This window comes from Jaculus jaculus, chromosome 1 (genome assembly GCF_020740685.1).
Source record: "Jaculus jaculus isolate mJacJac1 chromosome 1, mJacJac1.mat.Y.cur, whole genome shotgun sequence".
Classification (NCBI taxonomy): domain Eukaryota; kingdom Metazoa; phylum Chordata; class Mammalia; order Rodentia; family Dipodidae; genus Jaculus; species Jaculus jaculus.
In genome coordinates, this window is record NC_059102.1 from 273,376,701 (window position 1) to 273,393,284 (window position 16,584).

Genomic DNA, 16,584 nt, shown 5'->3' on the forward strand with positions numbered 1-16,584 from the left:
TAGGGAGTCCAGTTTTGATCCAATTGGGAAAGTATTTGTTCAACATCTACATTCATTGACATTTAGAACAGGGCAAGCTGTCATGTCCTTGCCAGCATACTCAGGTGCTGAAGAGTTCTAGGTGACCCTTGAAGGGTTCTATGCTCACATTGAAAGCGTCCCTCTTGGGTAACTTGATGCTTTGAACACAAAAATGTCACTGCCTTTATAAAGTACTAGAGCTGACGTTTTCCCTGGAGGAAGGGATTACCCACTGCTAGCTAGACCTGGTGATGCACTGTAATCCTAACAGTGGAGAAGCTGTAGGATCACAAGTTCCAAGCTAGCCTGAGCTACACAGCAAGTCTGAAGTTAGCCTAGGTGACATGGAGATCCTGAATCAAGAGTGGGGGCCACTTGGGAGTTCCCATAAGGGCTGTAACTGAGACTTGGGTGAGAGTTCAGTAGCTAGCTGTGGATTTTGTGGTATATATATATATCGTTTCTCCCTAGTTCATAAGTTCATATCCCTGTCATAGACTGGGCCCTCAGCAGTGATCTATCAGAGAAAAGACCTTGTGTTAGTCTAATGCTCCTTTAGGCTTACACTAGCTATTGCCAATTCCATCAACAGTATTGAATTTTGGGGTGAATTAATGTATTTGGGAGAGAGGCTGGGATAGCAAAACAGTCCCACCTGTCTGGAAGCCAAGGCTTGGATTCTAAGGCTACTTACCACACTCACCCTCAGTCAAGTCTGTCCTTTGGTTGATTATGGCTTGAGGTTCCCTCCCACTCTATTTTCCAAGACAGGCCAGGGCCACATGGCTCCGCCCCACCCTGCCCTAGCTGGCAGCTAGTCTAAAATCTGAGCTGCTGTGGCTTGTGTTCCCCGCCCTTCCCTTCGCAGCGCACAAGGCTGGAATGTGGGAAAGCTGCAGCCTCTTCTACCTGGCACTTACTGCCCACTGTTCCTAGGCACCTGCTGTGGGCCCTGAGCTCTTTAAAGCCTCCAGCAAGCCCTAGAAGACCGCGTCCTGGCATGTGAGCAGGTAAGCAGCACTTAGGGCTTTCTCTCACATAGCTGCTTCCCTCCACCCCTCCTGATGGATGACTTTCCTTCAGCAACAGCTGCGGCTTCACCCCTCACATCATGAGAGATTTGAGGTGGCGCCAGTAAAGACGGTGCCAGCCAAGAAGCTCTGAGGTATGGCTCAGAAATGGTATGCAGTGTCTGTGCCTGGATTTTACTTTTTTGTTCTGGGTTTTTACTTTTCTTGTTTTCTCAAGGCAGGGTCTCTAGCCCAGGCTGACCTGGAACTAACACTGTGGTCCAGGCTGGCCTTGAACTCCCAGAGATCTACCCCCGCCTCCTAAGGTACTGGGACTAAAGGTACGGGCCACCACACCTGACTTTGAGTTGCACTTTTTTTTTTTTTTTGGTTTTTCGAGGTAGGGTCTCACTCTAGCCCAGGCTGACCTGGACTTCACTATGGAGTCTCAGGGTGGCCTCGAACTCACAGCAATCCTCCTACCTCTGCCTCCCGAATGCTGGGATTAAAGGCGTGCGCCACCATGCCAGGCTGAGTTGCACTTTTTAACTTTTGCCATCATAACCTTGCAGGAAAAAGCAGATCCACATAACAATGAAATAAGTTACTCTCCAGTGTTCCCTTCTGAATTTTGTCAGTTGGCAAACCTACATTCTGAAATAGTTGTGCTGGGTTCCTGGAAGCTGCTTCTTGTATGTTGCCTTAGGTCTTTAGACTTTAAAGTGCCAGTTACATAAATTGTGTGAATTGACTTGTCAGAAATTGATTTCAGTGTTGGAGAGATGGCTTAGTGGTTAAGGCATTTGTCTATGAAGCCTAAGGACCTAGGCTCAATTCTCTAGTACCCATGTAAGCCAGTTGCACAAGGTGGTGCATGTGTCAAGTTCATTTGCAGTATTTAGAGGCCCTGGTATACCCATATTTCTCCCCCGCCCTTCTCTGTTTCTCTCTCTCTCATTTCTTTCTGTCTCAAATAACTAAATAAATTAAATATTAAAAAGAATAACCAAAAAAAAAAAAAAGCCAGGTGTGGTAGCACACGCCTTTAATTCCAGGGAGGCAGAGGTAGGAGGATTGCCATGAGTTCAAGGCCACCCTGAGACTACATAGTAAATTGCAGGTCAGCCTAGGCTAGAGTGAGACCCTACCTTGAGAAACAACAATAACAACAAAAATATTTTGGACTTCATAGAAATACCCTGACTCAAAAAAAATTTTTTTAATTGATTTTAGCTGGGTGTGGTGGCACATGCCTATAATTCCAGTACTTGGTGGGCAGAGGTAGGAGGATCATTGTGAGTTTGAGGTCATCCTGGAGCCAAATAGTGAATTCCAGGCCCACCTGGGCTAGAGTGAAACCTACTTACAAAAAAAATTTTTTTTTTTAAATTTTATGTAGGTGTCGTACACACCTATTATCTCAGCACTTGTGATGGCTTGGAATTCATTCATATTTGGCCTGTCTCAAAGAAGTCCACAGGGCTGGAGAGATGGTTTAGCAGTTAAGGCATTGGCCTGCAAAGCCAAAGGATCCCGATTTGATTCTCAAGGACCTACGTAAGCCAGATGCACAAGGGGGCACATACGTCTGGAGTTTGTTTGCAGTGGCTTAGAGGCCCTTGTGCACCCGTTCTCACTCTACTGCTTTTTTCTCTCTTTCAAGTGAATTTTTAAAAAAATTATATGTTTACTATTTGGGGGGCCCTCATGTTATGCTGGGGTGGCTTTTGTTGTCTTGGGATTTTATTTTTGTGGGCAGAAAGAGAGAGAAGAGAGACAGACAGAGAATGGGCATGCCAGGGTAACTACTGAAAAAGAATTCCAGACACATGTGCCCCCTGTGCATCTGGCTTACGGGGGTCCTGGGGAATTGAACCTGGGTCCTTTGGCAATGCCCTAACTGCTAAGCCATTTCTCCAGCCTGTCTCTTGTGATTTTTAAGGAAGTGGTTGGGAGGAGCATCTTACGTATGTCCTATATAGACTCTGGTGTTTCATTAAAATTTAGTTTGGAGCTGGGCATGGTGGTGCACACCTTTAATCCCAGCACTTGGGAGGCAGAGGTAGGAGGATCACTATGAGTTTGAGGCCACCCTGAGGCTATATAGTGAATTCCAGGTCAGCCTGAGCTAGGAGACCCTACCTCAAAAAAGCAAAAAACAAAACAAAAAAATGATTTCAGGCCAGTCATGATGGCACATGCCTTTAATCCCAGCACTCAGGAGGCAGAGATAGGAGGATTACAGTAAGTTCAAGGCCACTTGAGACTCCATAGTGAATTCCAGGTCAACCTGAGCTAGAGTGAGACTCTACCTTGAAAAACCAAAAAAAAAAAAAAAGGTGTTTGGTGCTGGAGAGATGGCTTAGTGGTTAAGACGTTTGCCTGCAAAGCCAAAGGACCCCAGTTCGATTCCCCAGGACCCATGTAAGCCAGATGCACAAGGGGGTGCATGTATCTGGAGTTCATTTGCAGTGGCTGGAGGCCCTGACATGCCCATTCTCTTTTCTTTTCTCTCTCTCTTAAATAAACAAAATATATTTAAGAGAAAAGAAAAAAAAACTGAGTTTGCAGCTTCAGTCCCTAGCAGGCAGACTCCTGCTGTAGGAACATGTTGTTGAGGCGGATCGGAATTCCAATCCAAAGGTATAGACAGTAGTCTGAGCTCTGGGGTCTTGACTGCTGCCAGTTTCTCTCTGCTGCTTTTTGGTGTTAGCTGGCTGGTAGTAATTCCTCTTTCTGCTTGGATTTATGAATGGGAGCAGCTTCTCCCACCACTGATGGAGCTTCCCCTGGATCTACAAGCCTGAAGTAAATCCCTTCCTCCTCGAAACTGGTTGCTGTTTGTCCCAGCATCGTAAAGCTGTCTACTATACTGGGTAATTGGTTTATATACAAGTAGTTGGCTGACCTTGAACTCTCCCCTGATGTCATTGTACCTCAGTTTAAGTGTAAAATACAGGTTAGAATTTCTTAAAGTGGGCTGAAGAGATGGTTTAGCAGTTAAGGCATTTGCCTGCAAAGCCAAAGAATCCAGGTTCAAAGTTTAAAAACATTTCCTTTGGGATATTGGGAGACAAAGCCAGAGGTTTTCTCTGGTTACAAGTTGGGGAGAATGAGAAGGCCAAGGACATCTTCTCCAGCCTGGTTGTACTTGGAGTACAGGCCTGTGGCTTGTTGGAAGACTTAATGAAGGACTTTTTTTTTTCCTTGTCGAAGCAGGAACTCATTTTATTGTTATAGGCAGTTGCCTATATAATGTGGGGAATGAAGTAAGGATGAGGTGTAAGGGCCAATAGTATATCGCGACTTTTGAAATGATTGGTCCCAAGCGCGTGCGCAGGAATTCCAACTCCTACGTGGAAGTAGCAGGCCAGAAGCCATTAGGAGGCATAGCTGGCCCGAGGCAGATCACCATACTTTATCTAGGCTCAGGAAGTTCCACTAGGCCTCATGTCCAGGCCTCTCAAGGCCCAACATCTCCCCTTTTTGTTTTTGTAAGAGCATTAGTCACCCTGACCCCTGTCTTAGGTTGTTCCCCTCTGGGGATCTTACTGGGTACCAGGTGTTTAGCTCACTGAGAACACACTCCATGGCCTGTCTTAGGTTGTCTCAGTCAGTCTGAGATCTTACCTGTCATCGGTCACATGGAGGGCAGAGGAGGTGGCAGTGGATCATCTGAGGAACTTAATTCCTGACTTGCCAGCCTGTGATAATGTATCTCAACCTGATGGATTTTTATTGCCCCAACTGCTGGTGAATGAATTGTGTAATTTTGTTAATTACATAAGGCCCGACAGTGAGGAGAAGAAGGAGAGCCCAAATAGAGGGAGAAGGTAGGGTAAGAAGTCATGTAAGCCCGTCCACAGAGGGTTGTCGTGGAGGTCCCGCCATCTCTTCTCCAGGTCCTCTTGAAGTTTCTTTTTTTTAAATTTTTATTAACATTTTCCATGATTATAAAAAAATCCCATGGTAATTCCCCCCCTTCCACTTTCCCATTTGAAATTCCATTCTCCATCATATTACCTCCCCATCTCAATCATTGTACTTAACATATATACAATATCAACCTATTAAGTACCCTCCTCCCTTCCTTTCTCCTCCCTTTATGTCTCCTTTTTAATTTACTGGCCTCTGCTACTAAGTATTTTCATTCTCACACAGAAGCCCAATCATCTGTAGCTAGGATCCACATATGAGAGAGAACATGTGACGCTTGGCTTTCTGGGCCTGGGTTACCTCACTTAGTATAATCCTTTCCAGGTCCATCCATTTTTCTGCAAATTTCATAACTTCATTTTTCTTTACCGCTGAGTAGAACTCCATTGTATAAATGTGCCACATCTTCATTATCCACTCATCAGTTGAGGGACATCTAGGCTGGTTCCATTTCCCAGCTATTATAAATTGAGCAGCAATAAACATGGTTGAGCACGTACTTCTAAGGAAATGAGATGATTCCTTCGGATATATGCCTAGAAGTGCTATAGCTGGGTCATATGGTAGATCAATCTTTAGCTGTTTTAGGAACCTCCACACTGACTTCCACAATGGCTGGACCAGATTGCATTCCCACCAGCAGTGTAGAAGGGTTCCTCTTTTTCCACATCCCCAACATTTATGATCATTTGTTTTCATGATGGTGGCCAATCTGACATGAGTGAGATGGAATCTCAATGTAGTTTTAATCTGCATTTCCCTGATGACTAGTGACGTAGAACATTTTTTTTCGATGCTTATATGCCATTCGTATTTCTTCCTTTGAGAACTCTCTATTTAGCTCCATAGCCCATTTTTTTTTAAAGTGGATGTTTGAGTTTATTGACAATCTGAAGCTATATGCCAATTTATTTTATTTTATTTTATTTTTTAAATTTTTTTTGTGTTTTTTTTTAATTTAATTTATTAGTTTTCTTTTCAGTAAATACAGGCAGTTTGGTACCATTATTTAGGCTCATCTGTGATCTACCCCCTCCCATTAGACCCTCCTTATTATTGAAAATGGGTCGTGCATTGTGAAATTTTTTAAATAATAAAATCTAGAGACTTCTTTGTCCTATTCTTTTAGGAAATTTCCAAAGAGAAGGAACATTACTTGCTTGTATTATTATTATTTTTTTGACTTTAGGAGTTTTTTTATTTTTTTAAATTTTTATTGGCATTTTCCATGATTATAAAAAAAATCCCATGGTAATTCCCTTCCTTCCTCCACACACTTTCCCCTTTGAAATTCCATTCTCCATCATATTACCTCCCCATCACAATCATTGTACTTACATATATACAATGTCAACCTATTAAGTACCCTCCTCCCCTCCTTTCTCTTCCCTTTATGTCTCCTTTTTAACTTATTGGCCTCTGCTACTAAGTATTTTCATTTTCACGCAGAAGCCCAATCATCTATAGCTACTATCCACATATGAGAGAGAATATGTGCATAGCCCATTTTTTGATTGGCTTGTTTGATTCCTTATATTTAACTTTTTGAGTTCTTTGTATATCCTAGATACTAATCCTCTATCAGATATATAGCTGTGAAGATTTTTTTCCCATTCTGTAGGTTGCCTCTTTGCTTTTTTCACTGTGTCCTTTGCAGTGCAAAATCTTTGTAAAGGTCCCAGTGATTAATCTCTGGTTTTATTGCCTGAGCAATTGGGGTTGTATTCAGAAAGTCTTTGCCAAGACCAATATGTTGAAGGGTTTCCCCTACTTTTTCCTCTAGCAGTTTCAGAGTTTCAGGTCTGATGTTAAGGTCTTTAATCCATTTGGATTTAATTCTTGTGCATGGTGAGAGAGAAGAATCTATTTTCATCCTTCTGCAGATATATATCCAGTTTAACCAACACCGTTTGCTGAAGAGGCTGTCTTTTCTCCAATGAGTATTTTTGGCATTTTTATCGAATATCAGGTGGCTATAGCTACTTGGGCTTACATCTGGGTCCTCTATTCTGTTCCACTGATCTACATGCCTGTTTTTGTGCCAGTACCATGCTGTTTTTGTTACTATGGCTCTGTAGTATAGGTTAAAATCTGGTATGGTGATACCACCAGACTTATTTTTGTTGCTCAGTATTATTTTAGATATTTGAGGTTTTTTGTGATTCCAAATGAATTTTTGGATTGTTTTTTCTATTTTCATGAAGAATGCCTTTGGAATTTTGATAGGGATTGCATTAAATGTGTAGATTGCTTTAGGTAAGATTTCCATTTTCACAATATTGATTCTTCCAATCCATGAACAAGGGATGTTTCTCCACTTTCTAGTGTCTTCTGCAGTTTCTCGCCTGAGTGTTTTAAAGTTCTCATTGTAGAGATTCTTTACTTCCTTGGTTAGGTTTATTCCAAGGTACTTTATTTTATTTATTTATTTATTTATTTATTTATTTTGATGCAATTGTGAATGGGAGTGATTCTCTGATTTCATCCTCTGTGTGCTTGTTGTTAGCATATATGAAGGCTACTGATTTCTGTGTATTTATTTTGTATCCTGCTACATGGCTGTAGGTTTTTATCAGCTCTAACAGTTTGCTAGCAGTCTTTAAGGTCCTTTATGTATAGAATCATGTCATCTGCAAATAATGATAAATTGATCCTGAAGGACTTTTTGATTAGATCTTTATCTGTCCTGGAGCTGGAAGACTGGGTGTCAGTCTTATAGCTTCCTTTGAAGGGTCCCAGTCTTCTTTTTTAATATTTATTTAGTTGAGAAAGCGAGAGAATAGGTGTGCCGGGACCTCTGCCAACTGCAAATGAACTCCAGACACATGCCCCACCTTGTGTGTCTGGCTTTATGTGAATACTGGGGAATCAAACCAGGCTTTGCATACTGAGCCATCTCCAGGCCTCTCTAGGGTCCTAGTCTATGACTTCTTCCTGCCACCAAATTAGGAATGCCACCCTTCCCATTTCAGCCACCCTTTTCATGGTACAGGCTTAAGGGATCTGTGAATGAACAGTGAGAATTCCCACAAAATCTAGGGATACCCCAACTTGTCCGTATCTACTACTGCTGCAGCAGGTTGTCCCTCCTTATCCCTTCCTAGTACTGCTGTGGCAGGTTGCCATACTCTACATATGGTACAGCAGAGTGAGATCAGGCTCTGGAGCCAGAGAAGCGGGATCCCATTCTTGGTTGTGCCACTTCTTACCTACGCCTGGACAGTCTGGTCCCTTACTGAGCTTCAGTTTTCTTATCTGACATAGAAATGGGGACACCTGTGCCATATAATTGCATGAGATAACACAGGTAAACATATGACAGTTGATCCATTATTGTAAAAGGTTAGAGGCACCAGAATTAGCACCAGAGAAATGCCATTCATTCTCCCAGCCAACAGAGAGAGTCCTGCAGGCAGTGACCACCCAGGTCCATAGGAAATAGTCCCACGCTGAACACAAAGCAGCCCACCAGGCAGACTAGGAGGAAAGGAATGGCAAGTGCTAAAGCTGAGTGGGATTTGGTTAGGGTGAGGAGTTCCAAAGGACTTTTGGTCTGGGTGAGAGGACAAGGGACCATGTGGAAGAGGTGGGTTAATTTAAGGGCTCCTCTACATGTGAAGAAAATTGAAGATGAAGACATGGTGGATCATGCCTATAACCCCAGTACTCAGGAGGCTGAACTAAGAGGATTGCCATGAGTTCAAGGCCAGCCTGGGCTAGGGCTAGAGTTAAACTCCCAAATAAAGGGGGGGGGGAGGTGGGGCTAGAAGATTTGCTTACTGGTTAAGGCACTTGCCTACAAAGCCAAAGGACCCAGTTCGATTCCCCAGGACCCACATAAGCCAGATGCACAAGGTGACGCATGTCTGGAGTTTGTTTGCAGGGGCTGGAGGCCCTGACAGGCCCATTCTCTTTCTCTCTCTCAAATAAATAATTCTTTTTTAAATGAAGGTCAAGTGGGAATTGGGACTTATGTAAGGGTTGAAGTAGGCATTGAGATCCTGTGTTGATAGCTTCTGGGGGTGGGATGGCATTCTCCAACACCAATACCTGGCATGTATCTGGCCTTCTATCTCATTCCGAGTGCTTTGATGGTACCCACACTAAATACCTGCCATGAGTGGGATCCTCAAGAATGGCTTGGTACAAAGAAAACTGACCCTTGGGCCCTAGGTCAGAGAACTCTGGAGGTCTGATCCCAGCTCCTTCATCAGTGTGCATGGGTCTCTTCAAATGTCATCTTAGGACAATGAAATATCTTACAACTCTTCTGGGGGACTGTAGAAGGCTCCAGAGGCCAGCTGTTGCACCCTCACCTTGAGACCCTGCTCCTGAGATTACACTACCCTATAACTGCTCTGACGCAGCCTTAGAAGGAAGAGACATCATACCTGAAAAGTCTTTCTAAGCTTCTCTCCAAAGAGACTCCTTGGAAATCTGAAAACTGGTCCCTAGGCCAGGAAAAAAATCCCAGGGGAGGTCTAGGCTCCTGCTTCTGTGTGAGATCCATGTCCTAGGACCATGGAGTGACATCTCTGGGGATCTAGTCTGCAGTTGGCCTGGGAACCTATCTCCCAAATCTCCTGGGGCTGCCAGCATTGCTCTGTGCATGTATGGCAGCCTAGAAAGGTCAATAGTCCAGCCTAGAAAGCCATCCAGACTGCCCTTGGAGCCCTCTCCAGGTTAATGGGTGTGGCTACTGTTGCAAAGGTTCTAGTGATGAGCTTGAAAAGGCAGCTAGATGGGGACTTCCTAGAAGCTATTGAGGAATATCAGCCCTGCCCCAAAGCTCTCCCAGGTGCCCATCACCTCTCATAGTACAAGAAAGGCCACACTGTGGCCCGGGATCCAGCCACATTGTCTCAACAATCCCTTCCCTCTAGCACATCAGCCTCTCTCCCCAACACCCAGTGCTCTCTTGTCTTCCTACTTTCCCTTGTCATTCAAGCTCTGCTAGTACTTTTTTCATCATCTCAACCATTTTTTTTAAATTTTGTGTGTTTTTTTGTTATTATTATTTTATTTCAAATTTTTATTAACAACTTCCATGATTATAAAAAACACCCCATGGTAATACTCTTCCTCCCCCCACTTTCCCCTTTGAAACTCCACTCTCCATCATATCCCCTGCCCATCTCAATCAGTCTCTCTTTTATTTTGATGTCATGATGTTTTCCTCCTCTTATGATGGTCTTGTGTGTCAGGCACTGTGAGGGCATGGATAGCCAGACCATTTTGTGTCTGGGTGGAGCATGTTGTAAGGAATCCTACCTTTCCTTTGGCTCTTACATTCTTTCCGCCACCTCTCAACCATTTTTTCCATGTACATGTTAGTTGTGTTAAGTACATGCACACTGTTATGTAACAGGTCTTACAAAACTGAAACTACCCACTGAAAAAATTCTCATTCCCCTCTCTCCAGCTCTTGGTAGACACTATCTGTAAGTGGAATCACAGTCTCATGAATGGCTTATTCACTTAGCCAAATGTATTCAAGGTTCGTTTATGTGACAGAACATTCTTCCTTTTTCAAGTTGACTAACACTTCATTGTATATGTACATATGCACATACGTAGATATCTACATTTTGCTTGTCTATTCATCTGTCCAAATGCTTGGGCTGCTTCCACCTCCTGGCTATTCTGAATAATGCCACCATGAATGTGGATGATTTGAATATCCCGTCAAGTCTCTGCTTTCAGCTCATCACAGGATAGTAGCCATATGATAAATCTATTTTTAAAATATTTTAATTACTTTTCTTTGGCTTTCCAAGGTAGAGTCTTGCTGTAGTCCAGGCTGACCTAGAATTTGCTATGTAGTCTCAGGCTGGCTTCGAAATCACAGCGATTCTCCTATCTCTGCCTCCAGAGTGCTGGGATTAAAGGCGTGTGCCACCACGTCCAGTTTATTTACTTTTGTGTGTGCATGTATGTGTCTGGGTACACCAGGGTCACATGCCACAGCAAGTGATCTTATGCACCACTTTTATGTGTCTGACTTTACATGAATGCTATGAAGTTGAACTCAAGTCAGCAGGCTTTATAAGAAAGCACCTTAAATTTTTTTTTGCTTGGACAGGCATGGTAGCACATGCCTTTAATCCCACCACGTGGGAGGCAAAGGTAGAAGGATTGCCATGAGTTCAAGGCCACCCTGAGACTCCACAGTGAATACCAGGTCAATATGGGCTACAGTGAGACCCGACCTGAAGGCGGGGGGGGGGGAGCACCTTTAGCGGGGTGACTATTTAGTATCCTATTGTGAGGGCTTCTCCAGCTGTGGTTTCTGGCCACCCTGGGGCCACCACGCATCAGTTTCCCAGGGGCGTCCAGGCAACTGCAGAGAAGGGTCTTGGGTGGCCATGAGTGCGATGGGAAGAAACACCTGAGAGACTGTGTCAGAGGACAGCTCATTTATTTGTTAGGGAAATGGGTTTATAAGTGTTCATGTAGTTGTGGGAAAAGGTACAGGTCACAGGGGGATTGGCTGTGTGAAGGCTGCTGGCTGATACCTCATTAACATATAGGGCTTGGGTAGGGGTACGGGTCACATGGCCACGGGGAAACCGAAACCTAAGTCTTATCAGGATGTCCAGGTTGGGGGGAGGAGGGAGCGGCCTCACTCCTGCTGGTCTCGAGGTGAGATTATCAGGGTCTAGGTCTGCCGCAACCTCCTGTGGTTTAAACCTGTTGTGAGTGGCCTGGGGTCCTCAACCGTGCCCGACATCCAGCTGGTCCTCTGGATGAAACTCACGGTTGTATCCATACAGAGGCAACTATCATGTTCCCCTCTTCAATTCTACTTAGGACTTATTATTATTTGGCTTATTTCTAAGAAGTAGATCAGGGGTCTAGAGAGATGGATCAGTGGTTAAAGGCACTTGCTTGCAAAGCCTGCCAGCCCAGGTTCAATTCACTAGTGCCCACATAAAGCCCGATGCACAAAGTGGTAAATGCATCTGGGGTTTATTAGCAATGGCAAGAGGCCCTGGCACAGCCACTTTCATTCTCTTCCTCTCTCTCTCTCTCTCTCTCTCTCTCAATACAAATTTTTTTTTAAAGAGCAGACTGGAGCTGGGCGTGGTGGCGCACGCCTTTAATCCCAGCATTTAGGAGGCAGAGGTAGGAGGATTACCATAATTCGAGGCCACCCTGAGACTCCATAGTGAATTCCAGGTCAGCCTGGGCTAGAGTGAGACCCTACCTTGAAAAAACAAAAAAAGAGCAGACTGGGCCGGGCATGGTGGCACACACCTTTGATCCCAGCACTAGGGAGGCAGAGATAAGATCACCATGAGTTTGAGGTCACCCTGAGACTACATAGTAAATTCCAGGTCAGCCTGAGCTAGAGTGGGACCCTACCTTGAAAAACCAAAAAGCCAAAAGGCGTGGTGGCACACGTCTTTAATCCCAGCACTTGGGAGGCAGAGATAGGAGGGTTGCTGTGAGTTCGAGGCCACCCTGAGACTACCTAGTGAATTCCAGGTCAGGCTGGGCTAGAGTGAGACCCTCCCTCAAAACAAACAAACAAAAGAAGCAGACTGGAACTGTACCAAATGTGTTACTCCCAAAGTAGTTGCCTGTAAGACCCTTAATCTTTTTTTCATTTTTTTAATTAACAACTTCCATGATTATAAACAATATCCCATGCTAATACCCTCCCTCCCCCCACTTTCCCCTTTGCAACTTCATTCTTCATCATATCCCATCCCCATCACAATCACTCTCTCTTATTTTGACGTCATCATCTTTTCCTCCTACTATGATGGTCTTGTGTAGGTAGTGTCAGGGCACTGTGAGGTCATGCATATCCAGGCCATTTTGTGTCTGGGGAGAGCACGTTGTAAGGAATCCTACCCTTCCTTTGGCTCTTACATTCTTTCCACCACCTCTTCTGCAATGGACCCTGAGCCTTGGAAGGTGTGATAGAGATATTGCAGTACTGAGCACTCCTCTGTCACTTCTTTCCGACACCATGATGCCTTCTGAAGACTCTTAATTTTTTTGTTGTTTTTAGAGGTAGGGTCTCACTCTAGCTCAGGCTGACCTGGAATTCACTATGGAGTCTCAGGGTGGCCTTGAACTCACGGCAATCCTCCTACCACTGCTTCCTGAGTGCTGGGATTAAAGGCGTGTGCCACCACGCCCGGCCAAGACTCTTAATCTTAAGGCTCTGCCAATCCCTCTGGTGGAGACAGGCGGAGTGTCAAGAGACAGATGTGGAATATATGTGAGCTAGCTGTGTGGGGTAGTTCTGTGCAGCATGGGAGAAGGCAACAGTGGGGCAGGGCAGTACCCTTCAGTCTGGCATGGAGTAACTGCTCACTAGTTGCTCACAGTTCCCTGCAAGGCTCCGTGTACTCTTCCATCTTGCAGGTAAGAAATGAGGTACAGGCAACTCTCCTAACTTGCTCAGCATCATGTATGTGAGAGGTGACAGGTCGGAGACAGGGAGTGGCATGGGATATGCCAGGCCGGCCCTCACTTGCCTCATCCCTTGGGTTGTCTTGGTGATCCCACCAGATTCTACAGTCCCCAAGACACCCCTGTTCTCTCACCAGATAATAACCCAAGATTCATCTGGCAGCTGCTGGCCCATCTGGTGGCTAAAATAGCCCTGAGGCCCAGCTCCCACCTGTGCAAGAGGAAGCCTAGCCTGGAGTGCTAGTTTGAGGGTTCCTTAGGTCAGTGGTAGTCAGAGGGCTGGGGTTAGTCCTGCAGCTCACAGGGGTAGTGTCCTGTGCTGCCACTAGCTCCTCCCTACTCAGGTCCTGCAGGGAACTCAGATAGTGGTGGAGCCCCACAGTGGCCACTGACCAGCTGGACAGCAAGGATTTGCAGGGAAGGGAGCTGTTGAGATCACCTGGGAGCTGCAGGCAGCTTCAGGATTGCATCCCAGTCTTGTCATCTGCCTGTGAGACTTTTGGCAAGTCACAGAGCCATAAAATAGGAATAAAAATGGCGTAACCCTAAAATTACTTCATATCTAATAGGATGACTACTATGAAAAAACAGAACACAAGTTTTGGTGATGATATGGACAAACTGGAAACTTGTGTGCTCATGGTGGGAATGTAAATTGATGTAGGAAAACAATAGTCCTCAAAAACAACTCCTCAAAAAATTTATAAGTAGAATTACAATATGGACCAAGGAATTCTACTTCTGGGTATGTATTAAGAAGAATTAGAGGGGGCTGGAGAGATGGTTTAGCAGTTAAGGTGCTTGTCTGTGAAGCCTAAGGACCCAGGTTTGATTCCCTAGTACCCATATAAGCTAGATGCACAAGGTTCTGCTGCATCTGGAGTTCATTTGCAGTGGCTGGAGGCCCTAGTGTGTCCATTCTCTCTCTCCCCTCCTCTTCTCTGTCTGTTTCTTTCTTTCTCTCTCAAATAAATAAATAAAATGTTTAAAAGATGAAAAAATATTTTCCCAGTTAGGCATGGTGACACATGCCTTTTATTCTCAGCACTTGGGAGGCAGAGGTAGGAGGATCGCCCTGAGTTTGAGGCCACCCTGACACTACATAGTGAATTCCAGGTCAGCCTGAGCTAGAGGAGACCCTACCTTGAAAAAAAAAAAAAGAAAAGAATTAACCAGGTATGGTGGTATATGCTTTTAATCCTGACACTCCTGAGGCACAGGTAGCAGGATCACTGTGAGTTTGAGGCCAACCCAAGACTACATAGTGAATTCCAGGTCAGCCTGAGCTAGAGGAGACCCTACCTTGAAAAAAAAAAAAAAAGAAAAGAATTAACCAGGTATGGTGGTATATGCTTTTAATCCTGACACTCCTGAGGCACAGGTAGCAGGATCACTGTGAGTTTGAGGCCAACCCAAGACTACATAGTGAATTCCAGGTCAGCCTGAGCTAGTGTGAGACACTGCCTCAAAAAAAAAAAAAAAAAAAAAAAAAGAAAGAAAAAGAAAAAAGAAAAGAGAGAAAGAAAGAAAAAGAATTAGAAGCAGGGCCTTGTGGCATGTTTTATCAAGAAGTAAAGCAACCTGCCACACAGGAATAGATGAGCCAAATAGGACCTACTTAATGGAATATCATCAGCTTTAAAAAAGAAGGAAGCTAGTTGCATGCTAAAACATGGATGAATTTTGAGGTCATTGTACTAAGTGAAATAAGTTCTATACAAAAAGATACAAACTATGATCCCACCTCCATGAGGTTGGAGAAACAGAAAGTAAGATGATTGTTGGACTGGGGAAGTGGGGACAGGGTTTTGGTTTTGCAAGATGAGAAAGTTCTGGAGAACGCAGGGGGTCATGGTTTTGCAATAGTATAATGTGCAATAGTCAATTCCAATGACTGAATGAAAAACATCTAAGATGATGCATTTTATGTTACCATTGTTTTCTTTTATAAAAATTTTATTTACTTATTCAACAGAGAGAGAGAAAATGGGCACACCAGGGCCTCAAGTCACTGCAAATCAACTCAAGACACATGTGCCACTTTGTGCATCTGGCTTATGTGGGTCCTAGGGAATCAAACCTGGGTCTTTTGGCTTTGTAGGCAAGTGCCTTAACCACTAAGCCATCTCTTTAGCCCTATCTTTGTTTTCTAACCATAGAAATTCTGTGAGGATTGAGGCAATACATGTGAGCGGCTATTTATGCCAGGTCTATGGAAACCAAGACTTTCTGCCAAGGGTGTCGTTACAGACCCAAGTGAAGAGGGTCTGTGTCCCTGTGAAAGCAGCTTCTCCTTGTGCAGGAGCTCCTGGGGGTGAGAGAGGGTGGAGTTCTGGAGAGACTTACTGAAGAAATGACTGGGCCCTCCTCAGCAGAGTCTTAGTGTTTGTGGGTAGATTCCAGGCATTGGAATGTCCCTGGGAGATTTCCGCTTATCCCACAGAATTTCGGGATGGAGCTGGCTGCATAGGGAGCAAGCTGCCTCCTGGAGAGAGGAGTTTCCGGTCAGAGAAAGCAAGGAGGGGCTGGGCAGGCTGCAAACTCCCTCATGAGGTGAGGTGGAGATAGGGAGTCCCGGAGGTTTTGTGCCTCCTGGACGTAATCAGCCAGGCAAGATTATAGGTAACCGGTGGGACTCAGGTCAGGGGAAATTACAGATCTGTGGCCAGACACCTTCTTTTCTCAATGACGGTTACAAAAGCTGCTACTGTCCTCAATGGGCCAAGCCCTGTGCTAATGATAAGCAGACTGGATCTCACTCAAATCCTCATGTAACTGCAACAAATGCTAACAACAACCCAGGAGCCCAGGCTGAGGTCAAGTTGCTACACAAGGTAGCATTGGGGTGAGTCTGTCAGGCGTGGTGGCACACGCCTTTAATCCCAGCACTCAGGGGACAGAGAGCGGAGGATCACTGTGAGTTCAAGGCCACCCTGAGACTACATAGTGAATTCCAGGTCAACCTGGACTAGAGTGAGACCCTACCTCAAGGAAAAAAAAAAAAAAAAAGCATTGGTGGAATTGATCCCATGCAGTCTGGCTAGTGTCCTGATGCTAGATGATGGGACATCCATCTCCCCCAAGCTGTCTGTTCACACCCTCTGTCCCTGAAAGCCCATTCTAGTCCTAAATGTTCTGTGAGGTTCCAGTCTAATTGCCTTGCCTACCCCCTACCAGAAAGTCTAACCCC

At 44.7% G+C, this 16,584-nt stretch overlaps 1 protein-coding gene across 3 annotated transcripts in view; it reads left to right on the forward strand.

Annotated features, from left to right (window-relative positions):
• Positions 1-887: 887 nt before the first annotated feature.
• Il34 (interleukin 34) overlaps positions 888-16,584 on the forward strand; it is a 120,399-nt gene continuing 104,702 nt past the window's right edge. For all 3 annotated transcript variants that reach the window (XM_045142131.1, XM_045142132.1, XM_045142133.1), the window contains exon 1: positions 888-1,031. The gene's annotated coding sequence lies outside the window, so the exon portion shown is untranslated. The remainder of the gene's footprint in view (positions 1,032-16,584) is intronic.